The sequence below is a fragment of the Alosa alosa genome, chromosome 2 (assembly GCF_017589495.1).
Source record: "Alosa alosa isolate M-15738 ecotype Scorff River chromosome 2, AALO_Geno_1.1, whole genome shotgun sequence".
Taxonomy (NCBI): Eukaryota; Metazoa; Chordata; class Actinopteri; order Clupeiformes; family Clupeidae; genus Alosa; species Alosa alosa.
The window spans coordinates 37,681,858-37,702,150 of NC_063190.1; positions in this window are offsets into that span (position 1 = coordinate 37,681,858).

The window sequence follows — 20,293 nt, forward strand, 5'->3', positions numbered from 1 at the left end:
CACACACTACAGCCCTCTCAGTTTTATAGCACGTACACACACACACACACAAACACACACACTACAGCCCTCTCAGTTTTATAGCACGCACACACACACACACAAACACACACACTACAGCCCTCAGTTTTATAGCATGTACACACACACACACACACTACAGCCCTCTCAGTTTTATAGCACGTACACACACACACACACAAACACACACACTACAGCCCTCTCAGTTTTATAGCACGTACACACACACACACACACACACACACACTACAGCCCTCTCAGTTTTATAGCATGTACACACACACACACACTACAGCCCTCTCAGTTTTATAGCACGCACACACACACACACACACACTACAGCCCTCTCAGTTTTATAGCACGCACACACACACACACACACACACACTACAGCCTTCTCAGTTTTATAGCACGTACACACACACACACACACACACACACACACACACACTACAGCCCTCTCAGTTGTATAGCACGCACACACACACACACACACACACACTACAGCCCTCTCAGTTGTATAGCTGTGTCTGTATACAATACAGGGCTTTTAGCTGTGTGTGTATAACAATACAGGGCTTTTAGCTGTGTGTGTATAACAATGCAGGGATGACAAGAGCCATGTAAGAACAGATGCATGATAAGTGCTGCTGGTGTAAATTGATTCACAGAATTGATGCTAATGGAAAAACCCGACCCCCTGCAACTCATCAAAGTCATGATGCTCTTTTGGCCCTTGACCCTTGGGCTGAACCCAGAGTTAATCACCATCTCTGTCAGTGAGTTGAAGACAAACAGAAACTTCGTTATCTCTTGATGGATGGAATGGTGAGACTGAACCCAGACTTTTCCACGATGCATATAATGTTACACACTTCATGCTTCAATTGTTTGCAGAGTTGAATTAAAAAAAATGCTGCCAAGCCTCTGAGAATGTCAGACTCAGGTCTTTATGATGAAGTGTCCCTTTAGAAGATCATTATTTCCTTCTGCAACCTTGCATCCCTTCAGAACAACATGTTGTGTCCAGTGTTATTTAAAACAACACTGCCTTACAACTTAACATGCAGTAGCCAGAGAACTTGTGGGTTCATATGGGTGAGTTGTGGGTTTATATGGGTGAGTTGTGGCTTGTGGGTTTATAAGGGTGAGTTGTGGGTTCATATGGGTGAGTTGTGGCTTGTGGGTTTATATGGGTGAGTTGTGGCTTGTGGGTTCATATGGGTGAGTTGTGGCTTGTGGGTTTATAAGGGTGAGTTGTGGGTTCATATGGGTGAGTTGTGGCTTGTGGGTTTATAAGGGTGAGTTATGGGTTCATATGGGTGAGTTGTGGCTTGTGGGTTTATATGGGTGGGTTGTGGCTTCAAATGGGTTGTGGGTTCATATGGGTGAGTTGTGGTTCGGGTTTAACAAGGCACTTTACCCTAAAGAGCTCTGAGGAGACTGGCTCTTGTAATAACAATCACTTTGGTTAAAAACACCATAGAAGTATAGATAAGTATAGATAACCAATGACACATTAATTGATTAATTGATTAATTTTTTATGTCAGCGTGTGCAGAAGAGTGCGGTAATGCTCATTTGCATGTGAAATACTATATAATCTCATCTGGTGGATATAAAACAAGCCAATTAGGTGCCACGTGCTTGTGCTGTTGCCTGTGTCATATATATATATATATATCACCTCCATGGTTGTGCTGTGTCATATATATATATATATATATCACCTCCATGGTTGTGCTGTGTCTGTGTCATATATATATATATCACCTCCATGGTTGTGCTGTTGTCTGTGTCATATATATATATCACCTCCATGGTTGTGCTGTGTCATATATATATATCACCTCCATGGTTGTGCTGTTGTCTGTGTCATATATATATATCACCTCCATGGTTGTGCTGTTGTCTGTGTCATATATATATATATATATCACCTCCATGGTTGTGCTGTGTCATATATATATATATCACCTCCATGGTTGTGCTGTTGTCTGTGTCATATATATATATATATATCACCTCCATGGTTGTGCTGTTGTCTGTGTCATATATATATATCACCTCCATGGTTGTGCTGTGTCTGTGTCATATATATATCACCTCCATGGTTGTGCTGTTGTCTGTGTCATATATATATATATCACCTCCATGGTTGTGCTGTTGTCTGTGTCATATATATATATCACCTCCATGGTTGTGCTGTGTCTGTGTCATATATATATATATCACCTCCATGGTTGTGCTGTTGTCTGTGTCATATATATATATCACCTCCATGGTTGTGCTGTGTCATATATATATATACATCACCTCCATGGTTGTGCTGTTGTCTGTGTCATATATATATATATATATATATCACCTCCATGGCTGTGCTGTGTCTGTGTCATATATATATATCACCTCCATGGCTGTGCTGTGTTTGTGTCATATATATATCACCTCCATGGTTGTGCTGTGTCTGTGTAATATATATATATCACCTCCATGGTTGTGCTGTGTCTGTGTAATATATATATATCACCTCCATGGTTGTGCTGTGTCTGTGTCATATATATATATCACCTCCATGGTTGTGCTGTTGTCTGTGTCATATATATATATATATATCACCTCCATGGCTGTGTCTGTGTCATATATATATATATATCACCTCCATGGTTGTGCTGTTGTCTGCGTGTCATATATAGCACCGCTATGGTTGTGCTGTGTCTGTGTCATATATATAACACCTCCATGGTTGTACTGTTGTCTGCATGACTCATGCAAACTGAAGGCACGTGGCAGTGATTACTTTATTTACCTTCATTATGAATGAATGACTCAAGACTTCCGGTATGGCGTTGTGGGAGTGAGACACGCATTACAGAGCTCCCAGTGAACTTGTGAAATTACATTGTTTAAACATCACCCTGGTCTTCAATATTCACTTTTGTGGAATCATACATTTGCGAGATAACGTTTACTACGCTTTATGCTAACGTTAACTTTACTGCTGAAATGAGTACCAAACCGAAATCCTCGCAACAAACGTCCATCGTCCATCGACACGGCAGGCTACTCTTGCTAGCAAACTTTCTGTTATGGTGGACAAGAATAGTGGCAAGGTGGAAGATACTGTATCCACGCCTCAACTTGTGACTGAACTAGCTAAGCAGAGGTCTGTTCTAACAGAGGACATCTCTACGTTGATTGAAGAGTCGCTAAAGCCACTTCAGACTGCTGTGGATGCTATACGGGACACCGTCAACTCGTTCCAAGCTAGACTGACATCAACAGAGGCTATAGCTGGTGAGAACTTCGAGCGCTTGAACACTGCTGAGGCAACTATAAACACGTTGAAAGTAGCAAATCAGGAATTGTTGGATCGGGTGGATGATCTCGAAAATAGATCACGCAGGTCGAACTTGCGAATTGTGAACATTCCGGAGGGCAGCGAGAAAGGTAGAGACCCCGTTAAATTCATGGAAGAGCTACTTATGGAATGTCTGGGGTCGAGTGTTTTCGCTGAGCCACCTGAACTGGAGAGAGCTCATAGATCCATGGCTCCTAAACCAGCACACGGGAAGCCTGCTAGAGCATTTGTGGTGTGTTTTCGAAGTTTTCAACAAAAAGAAGCAGCGCTGCGTTGGGCAAGGAACCATGAGGTTAAATTCCAGGATGCTAGCCTTCGGTTCTACCCCGACCTGAGTGCTACCTTGGCAAAAAAACGCAGTGCTTTCAAATGAGTTAAACAAGCGTTGTACGAGAAGGGAGTGAAGTTTCGCTTGGTGTATCCAGCCCGTCTGAAAGTGCTTCTGGGGGAAGAGACGATTACCTTTGAATCACCGAACGAAGCACAGGAATTCTTCGACAAGCGCATTCGGTCTAAGGAGTGAAGGGAGGTGATAGACGTTTGTAAATTGTAAAATGTATGACACTTTCATACGGATGTTAATTGACAGATGTTGGGACTTTTGTAGATAACATATACAGCTCTTAAAGGATGTTCACCGGTAAGACGTCTTTAGCGAGCCTGCAGTTTATCCCATTTTGGGATCTAGACATAGGCAGTTCATGCGCTATGGGTTTCAAGTTTTTTTCGTTGTATAGGGGGAGGGGGTGTTATGGGGATGTGCGTCATGGGATTTCATTGTGAGTCAGTTTTATTACCAGTTTGTTATGAATAATAGTAGGCTTAATCAAGATTTAGGTGAAGCTGTCAGATTTATAAGCTGGAATGTCAAAGGGTTAAATGGTCCTGTGAAACGAGCAAGAATATTTGCGCATTTAAAATTTTTAAAATGTGAAATTGCTTTTTTCCAGGAAACTCATTTATTGGTGAAAGATCAGCTCAGATTAAGGAAAACATGGGTGGGTCAATTATTTCATTCAAGATTTATTCATAAGTCTAGGGGGGTGGCTATCTTGATACATAAAAAAGTTCCTTTTAGCCCAACAAAGGTAATAGAGGCAGTGTTTCCCCTAGAATTTTTTCCAGCAGCGTGCTATTACTTGGGGGTTTATATCATACCTTCGTGTTTCTTTTGTGGACATTTTCAGCTTTCTTTTACATTATTGGTTAAAAATGATAGAAGAAAAATGAAATGGCACAACCCAGAAAAAGATTATTTACAATTTATTTAAATTTGTCTTAATGGCAAAGGCCACACCCAATCTGCGAGCACTTAATTTTTCTGGGCTTTTCAAAGAACATCTCTAAGGCTCTTTGGTAATTGAATTGAATTGTTGGGGGGCCATTAATGCTGACACGCATGCACGTAGCCAGATGCTCTCCTTGTAGTCTATTTCTCAGTCCCAAAACAACAAACCCACGTATAAAAAAGTAAATACTTACTTTTCTTCTACATCACTCCCACAGTTACCATACAACTCACTCACAATTAACTCGAAAAGGACCTAGGCTACTTGATTGAAGTGCGACCGTTCGTCTCACCGTCCAAGAGAACGCTGAAGTTATGAGAACACGCCTTTTCTGATAAGAGAATGTAGGCTCCTATGTCTAATGCCGCAAACGTAGAAAAGGTCTGTTTGTGATAGCCTATTATAGCTAAGTGGACAGAATTTAGGCTATACGTATATGCCAACATATGCTCATATTTCCTTTAACTATCAGAAAGTTTAAACAGGCCTAGACTGTGTTCGCCTAGCTTTCCCATGCAAACATTACATGTAGCCCTACGCTAACGTTACAAGTCTAGGCTACAATTAACGTTAAGACCATACACCTTGTAGCACATTGGTTTACTCTATTGCATTACTTACGTTTTAATAATTTGTCGTTGAATGTTGATGGAGGCTCATCTTTGGGAAATCAGCTCTCTGGCTAAAATTGTCAGCCGGAGCAAGAGTTCTCAGAGTTGACGACACGGGCGTAAATCCAATCAGCAGAAAGAACCGTGATCACAACAGTAGGCTAAATCGCAACAATCTTTTTTCCCCCCATGTTAAATTCATTTCGGTAATCATGAATTGGTTTCTTTTATTTGATGTAGGCTAGGAGAGGAGGATGCATGTTTCACATTAGTGTCAATGTGTCAAAGCAGGCTTTGGATCAGAGGAATTGCTCAAGCTTAACATATGGCATAGGCTACGCTTAATTCACGGCATACAAACAGCTTCGTGATGAAATATAACTAATATCATTTTTTATTGTCACCCAGGCCTATAGGTAAGCTATTTATTGTGTAACCTACAAGTGAACGATGACACCATAGGCTACACTGTGGCGGAGCAAGACCCCATCATTCGGATAGCTAAACAATGTAACCGTGTTCAGAACGTAGGCTAGCCATATGGGCTGCAGACTTGTCTTTGGGCTTGTAATCACCTGACACATCATGCCGCATATATGTCCTGAATAATGAGAGGCTAAGTGCGGATTTGATGCACTTAACTTACTCAAGACTTTCAGAAAACAATTTCGAGATGACGTTGGCCGTTGTGCTTTTACAGTGTGTTAAGTGAATCTCGTGATATTATGTTGCAGCGGCGCTGAAAATCCAGCGGCGGCGCTGCGCCGCTGTTAAATACACTGTAGGGGAAACACTGAGAGGATCCACAAGGGCGTTATGTTGTTGTAGTAGGGTCTTTATATTTTAAGCCTGTCATACTGGTGAATGTATATGCCCCTAATTGGGACGATGAGAGATTCATAGAAAGAGTGATCGCATCCATACCAAGTCTCAATTCCCATTCTCTCATTTTTGGAGGCGATCTAAATTGTACAATTACTCCATCTTTGGATCGTTCCAATCCAAAATCTAATTCTCCCTCCAAAATGGCAAAGAGACTGTCAATGTTCATGGATCAAGTAGGCTGTACTGACCCATGGCGTTTCTGTTTTCCATTGAGCAAGACATATTCTTATTTTTCCCCATGTACACCATACGTACAGTAGAATTGATTATTTCTTCATTGATTCTGCATTGTTGTCTTCGGTTAAAAAAATTGAATATTCATCTATAATTGAATCTGATCATGCCCCGGTAATTTTAGATCTTTCTTTATTACACAAAAGTATGGAGTACACTCCATGGAGATTGGACACTTGTTTATTGAAAGAAAAGGGATTTATTCAAATGATTTCATCAGCCATTGATGATTTTCTTGAATTTAACAGAGGTGATGATGTGTCTCCTACTACATTGTGGGAGACCCTCAAGGTTGTTATTAGGGGAAATATTATTTCATATAAATCCATGCTAAATAAAAACAGATGTTTAGAGCAAGAAAAATTGATCAAAGCTATACAGGCGATAGATTGTCAATGTTCAGCTTCCCCATGCCCTGAACTTTATAAAGAGAAAGTAGAACTTCAGGCTAAGTATGAGTTGTTGGCTTCGGAAAAAACTGAAAGGATGTTGTTGAAATCTCGGGGCATTATGTATGAGCATGGAGAAAAGTCGGGTCGTCTTTTAGCCCACCAGTTAAAGAGCAGATCATCTGAGCAACATATCTCTTGTATTATGAAAGATAATGGGGAACTTACAGTGGATCCTATAGAAATTAATGATACATTTCAGGCATTCTATTCAAACTTGTATTCATCTGAAGCTCCTAAAGACAATACAGTTATGGATAATTTTTTTAGCAATTTAAATATGCCCAAAATTGATACAGCTAGTAGAGCAGAATTAGAGTTTCCGGTCACGCACGGCGAAATTGCGAATGCAATTAGGACCATGCAAAGTGGAAAAGCTCCGGGCCCTGATGGGTACCCAGTTGAATTTTTCAAGAAATTTTCTGGGCAACTAATTCCACTTTTACTTGATATGTTTCATGACTCAAAAGCTAATGGTACTTTGCCCAGGACACTGACTGAAGCTTCTATAACTTTATTGTTAAAACCAGGGAAAGACAGAAAGCAATGTGGGTCATATCGCCCTATCTCTCTCCTTAATTGTGACATCCAAATATTGGCAAAAGCACTGGCTCGCCGTTTGGAAAAAGTTATGCCAGAGGTGATCTCCCAGGACCAAACAGGTTTTATGACGGGACGGCACTCTTTTTCAAATGTGCGTTGCCTTCTCAATGTTTTATACTCACCAGCGTCCAGTGCGGTGGCTGAAGTGGTCGTTTCATTGGACGCTGAAAAAGCGTTTGATAGGGTAGAGTGGAGTTTTTTGTTTGAGTGTTTGAAAAGATTTGGTTTTGGCCCCGATCTTAGGTCATGGATTGAGCTTTTATACTTCAGCCCAAAGGCATCAGTAGTCACCAATAGGAATCACTCCAAGTTCTTTTCCTTGACGAGGGAGTCCACTAGTCCACTTTTGTTTGCTCTAGTTATTGAACCTCTTTCTATTGTGCTTAAGTCAAAGCCAGAAATATGTGGAATTTATAGATGGGGTATAACCCATAAGGTATCTTTGTACGCTGATGACTTATTGCTGTACCTATCTGACCCTATGCATAGTATTCCCCATGTTTTGAATATATTGCAAACATTTAGTACTTTATCTGGTTATAAATTGAACCTAACTAAAAGTGAGTGTTTTCCTATAAATGCCTTGGCCCGGTCTCTTAAGGACTCAGATCTACCCTTTTGTATGTCCAGGGATTGGTTTAAGTATTTAGGTATTAACTTGACTCAAAATTTTCCTGAGCTATACCATAAAAACTTTACCCCATTAGTAGGCAGATTAAAGTCTGATTTTCAGAGATGGAATGCCATTAGTTTGTCTCTGGTTGGTAGGATTAACTGTATTAAAATGAATGTTCTCCCTAGATTTCTTTATCTTTTTCAGTGCCTTCCAATTTATCTGACTAAATCATTTTTTCAATCTATTGATAAGTATATATCATCATTTATTTGGGCAGGTAAAGCTCCTAGAATTCAAAAGAGATTTCTTCAAAGGCATCGTTCTAATGGAGGCTTGGGTTTGCCAAATCTACAATTTTACTATTGGGCGGCAAACTGCCAGAAAATACTCTATTGGTGTCAGTCTTCAGATATGGTCTGGTGTGAGTCTGAAAATAACTCTTGTCTTTCAACTTCACTCCCAGCTTTAATAACTTCTAAAATCCCTCTGGCTATTTCAACACATACTTCAAATCCAACGGTCATTAACACTTTACGTATTTGGCAACAATTTAGAAAACATATAGGTTTACTTAATTTCTCCATTCAAGCCCCAATTTGCCATAATTACTCATTTATTCCAGCTAGAATAGATGCAACGTTCTTGGAATGGAACAGGCAAGGCCTTGTCAGATTTAAAGATTTTTATAAGGATGGTGTATTTGCAAGTTTCAATGACATATGCAAAAAATTTAATCTCTCCTGCTCAAATCATTTTAGATATCTACAGATTCGCCACTTTATTCGTAGTAATACAACAGATTTTCCAAATGAACCAGATCCATCTGTCTTGGAGGATATCTTGGAAGTGTCTTCTAATTTAAAGGGACTTATTTCCAGAATTTATAACATCATCACTTCCCATGGTGACAATATTGTGGATAAGATTAGAGCAAAGTGAGATGCTGAACTAGGAGAGACAATACCAGATAGTATATGGATGGAAGCGGTGCGTAGGGTTAATGGGACTACATCATGTGCGTAGGGTTAATGGGACTACATCATGTGCTCGTCTAAGCTTAATCCAGTTTAAAGTTTTGCATAGGATGCATTTTTCTAAAGCTAAATTGGCAAAAATATTCACAGGCATGGATGACAGTTGTAGCAGGTGTCATAGCGCTCCAGCAACTTTGACCCACATGTTCTGGTCATGCCCATGCTTGGATCAATTTTGGTTAGGGGTCTATAAAACATTATCTGAAGTTATAGAAATAGATTGTGAGCCCAATGTGTATACCTCAATTTTTGGAGTCGTGACAAGCGACCATATAGGACTTGCTAGGTATAAAGATATATTAGCCTTTTCGACTTTGATTGCCAGACGGCAAATTCTTTTACATTGGAAATCCCCATACCCACCAAAAGTATCTGTATGGCTGACTGATCTTATGATATATTTGAAATTGGAAAAAATAAAGTATGCACTCAGAGGGTCTAATGACCTTTTTTATGGTATCTGGAACCCATTAATAACATATTTTGAAAAACTTAAGTCCCTTCCTGAGAGTCCCTAATGACATGAAAAGCACTGAGATGGCTAAGGCCTAAAGAAGTCTACAGTATTGGTTTTATGTACCATTGGTTTGTTTACTGGATATTGTATGTGTATGTACACATTTATTCTGTTTTACTGGATTATGTATTTATTTTATTTGGTATAAGATGGTTATAAGTGTACATGTGACTTACGATTGTCTTTGGTTTGACTGGCTACATACTAAGACGCACAGAGGTTCAGAGGGTGGGCAGGGTGGTTTTTTTTTTATTTATTTTTTATTTTTTTATTTTTATTATTATTATTGTTATTTAAAAATGCAGGAGAAAAAACAAATGTATTTCATGTAGGTATGTAACTTTGTTGTTTTTGGTTAATAAAAAGAGATTAAAAAAAAAAAAAAATGAATGAATGACTCAGATCTGGTGTGGGCGTAAATGTCTGAATGAACTGACAGCAGTTTTGAAAAAGATACACTTTACAAAGACGAACGTTCGTCCTTGTGTTACTTCCAAGTTGTCATCTCTGGATCTATCTTTGATCCCAGGCTTTCATCTGTCTGTATACATTCTTAACCCAGTCATATGGCACACACACACACACAGATATACAGACAGAAGTTATGATATAATGTGTAGTTTCATTTAGTGCTGTCAGTTAAACGCGTTATTAACGGCGTTAACGTAAACCTATTTTAACGGCGTACATTTTTTTATCGCGAGATTAACGTTCTTTTTGGTGTAACAAACTTTGTAGTTTTTTCACCAGCTGTTGCAACAACTAGTAACGTTAGAACAACTACACCACACTGGATCTAGCTAGACCGTGCTGCATGTACACGCCCCCTTTTAGGGGAAAGGGAGCTGTTTGGATAATGGAAACCTATGCTGCATAGAAGTGGGGAGCGAAAAGGGCTTATAATTACTAAATCTTGAAACAACCGTGAATAAAAGGCACAAAATAAGGTTGGTGTAAGAGTTATCTGTGTGTTTATGGGATTAATGTGACCATTACGTTCCTATTTTTTGCTCTTTCCAGTTTAGCCTACTAACAGGAGTGTCACGAATGTAGGCAGTCAAACTGCCCGTGGCTGACTATAACTAAGTTCGGCAAGCTTAACTTTACATGTCATAACATCAACTAAACATAAGTCACACATTCATTCTATCACTTGTAATATGAACATCGTTTCGACATGAGTAAGTTACATACACATAATTCTTTGTAACTGCCGTGTTAGTAAAATTATTGAATGGCCTGCAAATTAATTACTAGATGTAACGTCAAGGTGTGATTAGGCTATCTGTCTTTCCCATTAGAATCAAATATATATATGTATGTTAACTTGTTTTCTGCTAAAATGGGGCGTGATGCAGATCAAATGTATCTTTATGATGATGCGCCGTTAGCTAGGCTACGTAAAGGCATGCTGCACACACTTGTTTGGGCTTACGAGCCGGCCAAAGAGTAGATTCGTACAATGAACACCAACGCAGTTCTGAACTCCCGGTCAGCTGAATGGTGTTTTAAATTGCTGTGGACACCGATGCCGACATGAGTGCGATGCTCTCTGCTTTCGACATTCATGAACTGTACATTAGATTCCATTCTTTTCAATACAACTCTGCACACCAGCATCGCACTTTGCCGCCGTGTAAATCACGATTCAGTTATATTTGGTCGACGCCGCTCCATAAAATCCATTGTTCATCCAGTGTTTGCGTGTTAAAAACGTCGGCGCTGATGTGTGTGGCAAGTGACCACCATAGTGCACCATAGACTGTAGGCCTATAAAATGGCAGTGCATTCATGTCGAAAAGTTCCTTATTTTCAACTTAACTCAAAGATAATGAATATAGTATTTTATGTTTGTTATGCCCTTTATAAGCTATATATGAATAATATATTGTGTTGCCTCAGGTCTGCACATCTTTTGAAATTTGATTTGAAATAATCAAATAGACCTACATCTTAAAGTTAAGTTATGAAGTAACTTGCTTTGCTTTCATTTGAATCCTAATCAAGATACACAATTATTGCTTTATATTGTTAACATGGACTCCTGGAAAGTTCAGAAATGCAAAATAATAGAATTTGAATCATGCGATAAAATATGTGATTAATCGTGATTAACTATAGGAATTCAGCGATTAATCATGATTAAATTTTTAATCGTTTGACAGCACTAGTTTCATTGTATTGCTTTCATTAGGAAACAGAATTTGCTGAGACACGTTGAGATATCTGGGTCAGTTTCACGCTGTGCTCTCGTCCTGCTTTCCAACCAGCGTGTCATAGAAGTCCTGATCCAATGCAACCGTCCCAACATAGTGGGCAGTGTGGTCATGAAGCCAGATGAAAACCGTTAGTGGACTTAATGCACCCACGCATGGAAAGAAAACGTGTCAGAATCCTCACCTCTGATGTCAACCCTCACCTCTGATATCAACCCTCACCTCTGATATCAACCCTCACCTCTGATGTCAATCCTCACCTCTGATCTCTTTTGATTTGAAAAAGAGGAGTTCCCCTCTTCCTTTTTGGCCCATTGTGATTCATCAGTGAATTCAGTTGTTCTGGCGCTGATCAGTGATCAATACGGAGCAGAGTGAGTCATATTCACTCACACGGGTCCTCTGATAGGTCAATAAGGAGCAGAGTGAGTCATATTCACTCACACGGGTCCTCTGATAGGTCAATAAGGAGCAGAGTGAGTCATATTCACTCACACGGGTCCTCTGATAGGTCTTCTGGGCATTCCCTGGCACTAGGCTTGTCTCCGCATCCCGAGGGTTGGCAGAAAATGAATAATAACCTGCCAGTCTGGATCTCAGAAGCACCCCATTGATTGCATGTGTGTGGGTGTGTGTGTGTGTGCGCACACACAACAGCAAGCACGATATAGTGTGAATGTCCTGATATAGTGTGAATGTCCTGATATCTTTTGATCTGAAATCCCCTCTAACCCACCACGATCAATAGGGAACTCAATTCAGTTGTGTTGGTGACGATCAGTGATCAATAGGGAACTCAAATCAGTTGTGTTGGTGACGATCAGTGATCAATAGGGAACTCAATTCAGTTGTGTTGGAGATGATCGCAGTGATCAATAGGGAACTCATGTCAGTTGTGTCACAGTGACCAATATGAAGCAGAGTGAATCACACCGATTCACAAGTCTTAAGGGCATTGAGTGAATCACATCGATTCACAAGTCTTAAGGGCATTGAGTGAATCACAGCGATTCAGGATCTTATCTATGCTTAGGATACAGGATTTTTTCCCTCAACTTCGGATGTTGACGCAGGGGGTCAACCAACAAGCGATTCGCGCTGAAGGCTTTATAATTATAATAATAATAATAATAATAATAATAATAATAATAATAATAATAAGCTACCGGTAGGCCTAGTAGTATGATTTTTACTGTCCAAATGGCATAATTCTTGCATAGCCTGTTTGACGTCGGCCAATCAACGCCAACAGTGATCGATTTAGTATGCATAATATTGTAATATGTATCTTGGTTACTTAAATAATAATAATAAGGAGAACTTGCTTTTATATAAAAATGCTTTAAGAAACGCTTTAAACAGGGCCAGTGAGGGGGCTTGCCAGATATATAGGGGTAGCTGGTTCCAAAGAGTGGGTGCAGCTACATGGAAAGCTCTGTCACCAGAAGTCCTAAGTCTGCTGCGGGGGATGACCAGCAGGTCCTTGTCAGAGGACCGCAAATACTTCAGTGAGGTGGAGGGGTGAAGGAGTTCAGCAAGGTAGTGGGTAGTAAACGCATTAAGTGATTTGTAAGTGAGGAGGAGGATTTTATAGGAGATATGGGACTTGATAGGAAGCCAGTGAAGCTGTATCAAGATGGGGGTTATGTGCTGCCAGTGTAAGGACTCTAGCAGCACAGTTCTGCACATACTGCATTCTGTCAAGGGTCTTGTTGGGCAGACCTGACAGGATGGCATTGCAATAGTCCAAGCGGGATGAGATGAATGAGTGGATGAGGGTCTCTGTTACTGAGTTGGAGAGTAAGGGCCGCAGTCTTGAGATGTTTCTCAGGTGGTAAAAGGCAGATTTTTTTTTTTCTTTTTCTTTATAGGTTCCCCAAAACCATCATACAGGCCCATTTATCATAGCATTTTACTAAAACTTCAAAAAGGCACTTTTAAGAGCCACGTTTGTCATTTTGTCCTTCTCTCTGTTCTCCTCTTTGTATTGCTCTCTCTCTCTCTCTCTCTCTCTCTCTCTCTCTCTTACCCCCCTTCCCACCCCACCCCCCTCCCCTCCCTTCACCTCTGAGTGGTGTGTTTGTTTGTCTGTACTTTTGTCTGTCCTTGTGCATTTTCTGCCATGTCAGGCCAGGAGGCCTACCTCCACTTCTTCCTGTTTGCCTGAGACAGAGAACTAATCAAAACCTTCACCCCAACATGACAGAGGCAGGCTTAACACGTGTTTTGTTTAAAATATTGATGCATCCCACTTTTTTCTCTGCAATCATTGGTCTGATTGGTTGTAGGGATATCCAATACCTGCAGAGGTCTGTTAGTCCAGCCTCGTGAAGGCTGATTGGTTGTAGGGATATTCAGAACCTGCAGAGGTCTGTTAGTCCAGCCTCGTGAAGGCTGATTGGTTGTAGGGATATTCAGAACCTGCAGAGGTCTGTTAGTCCAGCCTCGTGAAGGCTGGAGTTGACATGGAATTGGACTGATATGCAAAGCGGATCAGTACGTGTGAGAATTCCGGTTTTCAAATTTTACATTCAGTCATTCCTTAAATAATGGCCGGGGCCTTTATTTACTTCAGCTGCACCAGACCCAGGGTTTTATTTTAGGTAGGCTTTGTATTACAGGCAGGCCTTTATATCTTGATGTAGGCAATCCTTGGATGGATATGGTGTCTGCATGCATGGTGTGCCTGCACACCCTTCCAATGTTTTCATAGTTTGACCCCAACCAAAGTTTCTGTATTGACTACATGAATACACTAGTGCATACCTTGCTGAAGTGTTCTGGTAATTATGATCACCTAGTTTTCTGTTGGAACAAATAGCCTATTTAAAACTTTTACTTTGAAGCCCAACTCTGGCTATGCACAGCGGCATGAAAACCCAATGTCTATAAATGGAAATAGCCTACAACTGTGTGAATTATGTTGATAAAACCTCCGTCTTTATTTTGTGCTTCAGCAAATTGTCCTGCAGCTTATTAGATGTCTAGCTATGGTATTTCATGGAAAGCTTTACGGTCGCTATTTAGGTAGATGTGAAACAGACACCTTGATATTAAGAGTAGTCTTACTGTTGACAGGTGCTTTTACAGCAGCAAAACTAGTGACGTGACTTTTCCTAGTTTGGTGACATGATGATGGGAAAGGCAGAGATGCATTACGCATGGCTCTACTCAAAGGCTGCTCTGCACTGTGCTGCGCTGTCAGCAGGACCTATTACTTCGGCCTGCATCAAACACGCATAATGCTTCCAAATAGGATTATTTTTTTATTTTCTTAAAATCTGGCCTGAATTTTGGGTCTAGCCTTAATTTTCTTGCATCGACCACGACCCCGGACGTAATATCAGGCCCGGTTATTATTTAAAGAATGACAGTATGTGATTAATATATTACTTACTTGTGGCTACCATCAATGAAAAGCAATGCTAAAACTTTGTATCATTACAGTATGTATAAAAGGTGTTTGTGGTGATGTATGTGTGTGTAATTGTATGAAAGCTGTTTTTTTTTCTGCTACACCAGGTCCCAGTCACAGCCAGGGTCATAAGACTGGTGGTTCTCTTGTCAGGGCTCCGGAAACCAGTGTGGAGTTAACTAGCAACTTCCCTACTGCTGGGATGTTCTTGATTGTGTCTGCACTGCACAATTGTCAGAATAGGACACATTCCATATTTTTGTTTTAGTTGGATGGATAACAGTTTAATAAACGCTTCAGCCAGTGTTCACAATATTGCGTTTTTAAATTAAACTCTGTTGTGGATGCCCTCCTCATGCACATGTTGCATTATTATTATCAAGTAAAAACAAAAAAAGTCAAAACAATCCAATCCAAAACAATCCAATTGGAGTTGGATTGATAATAAAGTTTATCAAAATATAAATATATTTCTGTAAATGAATCGCAAATGAACTTAGAAGGTTTTGTATCTGAACTCTTCATATATCTCCTATCCAGGGTAGGAATTTCACGGCGGCCACGACTGCTATGGCCGTCGCTGCCCCTTACGCTGGACGTGATGCCCCTTTGAAAATCAGAGGTTTACAGGCCACGGTGGCCTTGGTGCCCCCTTCTTTCAATAATCTGCTTTGCGTCCTACTAATAGCGATTTTTATTTAGCCTGTGGCCTGTCAAAATAATCTTAGCATTCACAGTGCAAATTAATTTAGTCTTTTACGCAGTGGAGAAAGTGACAGCGCAAGAAAGAAAGTGCTTCCAAATTCACCCATTCTTCTAATCACACAGACATCACAAGTATCACATGAAAGAGCTTTTTCTCAGCTTTTAAACAATGTTAGCCGATAATTGCTGTGTTGAACGGTTTGTGAGAAAAGTATTTAATATAATTCAATTTAATCATACATTCTACTGAAGGTTTTGCGTCCATGATCTCCCTACCCATTCATCTCGGTGGAATACTTCACAAACCCTTCTTTTAACACATGACAAACCATATATCAGAATGAACAGCAGACCTTACCGAACACAAAGGTGTAAAGCAGTCCCCTGTACAGTTAGCCGTTCCAGAGTAATCTAGTTTTGAATTGGCAGTACATTTTCGACATGCATTGATGTCTCCAAATTTGGGCTTTAAGTTTTACAATGTGTTTAAATTGTTCCACATGATTTCATAACGGGCCAAATACAAAATAAATGTTACAAATATCGCCTAGATATTGGTAAATCAGAGGACAGCTGACTAAGAGTTGATCACAAAGTGCTAAGCATGCATCTAGGCTATTTGAGTTTCTTAAAGATGAGCTGTGCTTAAATTTAAGTTGTTCAATACATGATTTCATAGCAGGCCAAATATAAAATAAATGTTATATATAGCCTAGATATCTGTTTTTATTAGATGATCAGATGATTTACAGTTATATGTAATATGTCATGTTTCATGTTTTTGTAATGTTTCATACAATGATGCAGGTCTACTGCAGTGAATAGGCTAAATACAACTTTGATCATTTTTATAGCCTACTACTGTATAGTTAACTTTGGCCTTGGTGCCCATGTGGCCTTTGTGCCCCCCACCAAATATGCCCAACTGAAGCCCAAGTGGCCTTGCCCCCAGAATGGTGAAATTCCAAGCCTGGTCACTGGCATGTTATATTTGGTGCTTGGTTAGATGTAGAAATTATAAGTAAAGGTAGAAAGTGATCCAATGGTATACACATTGTAGGAAATCCATGGATGTAACTTAGCTAACCTCACTTCGCTAGTAACATTAGCAGCTGCTGTAAGGCACATACCGGAGTAAGCTACGTACTACATACAGCAAAATAATTTGTTTTTCGTAGGATTACGGTACATTCAATGAGCTAGGGAAAAGTGGGTTAAACATTTTTCCACCACGAAAGTCCAGAACGACACCTGGACACCTGCAGTAAGAAACCTGCATCATTATCATCACATCATTATTCCCAAACCCCCATAAAGACAAATGTGCTATGTCATGATGTAATACCATATAATACCATTATGATAATACATGAAATAGCAGGTACCAACAACAAGGCACATTTCTCTAAATAAGTTAAGATAACATCTCATATCAAATTAATTCAACAACGCTGCAGTTATTGTCCCCTGGGGATTACATTTCAAGTACCTGTCTATCTTTATGTCTGTCTATTATTGTTGTGCAATGACAATGACAACTGCTAACGTTTTATAATGGTATTATATGGTATTACATCATGGCATAGCACATTTGTCTTTATTTAATACTTAATACTTTTCTGAGACCTGACTCTACTTTTTCTGACAGCGTTTTTTCTGAGACCTGACTCCACTTTTTCTGACAGCGTTTTTTCTGAGACCTGATTTTCTGAGACCTGACTCCACTTTTTCTGACAGCGTTTTCTCTGAGACCTGACTCCACTTTTTCTGACAGCGTTTTTTCTGAGACCTGACTCCACTTTTTCTGAGGCAGTTTGGTTTGAAGCAGTTTTATCTGAGGATGACAGAGGTTTTTCTTACGCTCAGGCAGTTTTGTCTGAAGATGACAGATGTTTTTCTGAGTCTGACACCTGAGTCTGGTTTTTCTGACGCTGAGGCAGTTTTGTCTGAAGATGACAGAGGTTTTTCTGACGCTGATGCAGTTTTGTCTGAAGATGACAGAGGTTTTTCTGACGCTGAGGCAGTTTTGTCTGAAGATGACCGATGTTTTTCTGAGTCTGACACCTGAGTCTGAGGATGTCCTAAAATGAACACCGTACTGGAGAGCTGTGCTGGTGCTCCCCAGGTCATCCACAGGAGGTGCTGGTGCTGCCCAGGTCATCCACAGGAGGTGCTGGTGTAACGGATGCCAGCTAGCTTAGCTGTGCTTGTGGAACGTTGGTAAACCTCACTCCCCGACACCTCAAGAGTGCTGCTGGCATGCGAGCCAGTAGCCTGGGCTATTGGCTCAATAGTTAGCACGCTCACCTCCCGATCCGAGGTGCTGCTGTTTCGCGGGTTCGGGTCCAGGCGTGTGCAGGGCTGATTTGTGCAGGTTCAACACAACGCAGGTTACACTGGGGGTCCACAGGAGGTGCTGGTGCTCCTCAGGTCATCCACAGGAGGTACTGGGGGTCCACAGAAGGTGCTGGTGCTGCCCTGATCATCCATAGGAGGTGCTGGGGGTCCACAGGAGGTGCTGGGGGTCTGGCAGCCACAGGTAGGCCTCTGGGAGAGACAGGCCAATGTAAAGTGTACGGGCGCAGTCTGTTATAATGAGCTCTCACAAGGGGAGAGTTACCCTGTAATGGACTGGTCAGTTCATAGGTGACACCAACCTCACCCGAGACATCCAAACGTCCTTGCACTCTGTTATGCCCCTTCCAATGAGGTGCCAACTTGAGATGGCTCTCTTTAGGATCATGTAGCCACACGAGGTCTCCGACCTCATACGGACGGTGTCTCATGTGAACATCATAGTGGGCCTTCTGACACTCTTGTGACAGTAGAGAAATGAATGCAGCTGTTTGGGGTGAGAGATGCAGCTGTCTGGGGATGAGATGAGAGATGCAGCTGTTTGGGGATGAATGCAGCTGTTTGGGGTGAGAGATGAATGCAGCTGTTTGGGGTGAGAGATGCAGCTGTTTGGGGATGAGAGACGGGCGTAGATTTGCGTTGGGACCGAAGGACGTGTCCACACCAATGTCAAATTACGACTGAAATGTCCCCACCAATATTCAGGTTGAAATGGGGAAAAAGCGCTCACATGCGCTACACAAAGAGTTAAATCATTTCTCACTTCAGTGCTGCGGATCATCTCGTACAGAGCTTGTAATGTGCAGTAGCCTATAAGGGTAAATTGCGCTGATTTGAAGTTACAAATAACTACCAATGAGCCGCAGTCTCCTGCGCAGCATGGCACAGCTCTTCAGCTTCACTTCACTACAAGGCATATGAAGTGCGTCCAAATTCACCCATTCCTCTCTGTTGAAGTAGTACTCCAGAAGTAGGCTACTCATCGCACATGTTTCACATGAAAGAGCCTTTTCTCAGCTTTTTAACGGTGCTAGCTAGCCACTATGTGATAAACAGTTCGCGAGAGAAATAACTTCAAGAGATGTAATAATTATTCTCTGCGCCCATCTCCACATCCACTCGTCTCGGTGGAATATCGTATCGTAGGCCTACACACTCTTCACGCAACACATGACAAACCATATATCAGAATAAACAGCAGACCTTACCGAACACAAAGGTGTAATGCATTCCCGTGTAGCTGTATTAGTAATCCGGTTTTGAAATAAATTGTAGCAAAAGTCAACATCGTCTATCGGCTTTAAGCATTTCTTAAAACTGAGCTGTACTTACATCGCCTAGATATCTGTAAATATTAGAATCAGAGAATACAGGCAGCTCATGGTTAAGAGTTTGTCAATGTAGCCTTAATGATTTCTTTTCACAAAACGCTAAGCATGCATGTATTTAAGTTTCTTAAAACTGAGCTGTGCTTGGGTCAATGCATGATTTCATAACAGACCAAATAGAAAATAAATGTTAAAGGTTAAATATAGCCTACATTGTCACGTCCTTCCCTGGCTGCTCGGTGACCACGCCCCCTGTTCCTAATGAACCTCCGCTTCCTCGTTCTCACTCCCCAGAGTACTAATTGGGCACAACTGTTCGGACTCCCATATAAACATCCTCTCTGCCACAGTTGGTCACCGGGCATCGTCGAAAGTGGCTTCTAGTTTCTCTGCTCCTACGGTTTCTCAAGTGCTCTCCTGGATGAACCTTTTCCCCGTTGTTTCTTGGATTATTTTTGAAAGTTTCTCAGTTTTCCTTAGACTCTGTTTTTGGACTCTGGTGGATACAACTCCCTATTTAAGTTGAGTTCTCTCTGGTTTTTCATCATTGAGTTGTTACTTTGTATTTCTGTTGCACTTTGTTTACTTGAGAGTTTTGACATCTTTTATTTGTACTTTGTGATTCCTCTGAGCTTTTTTAGCTACATTATCTTC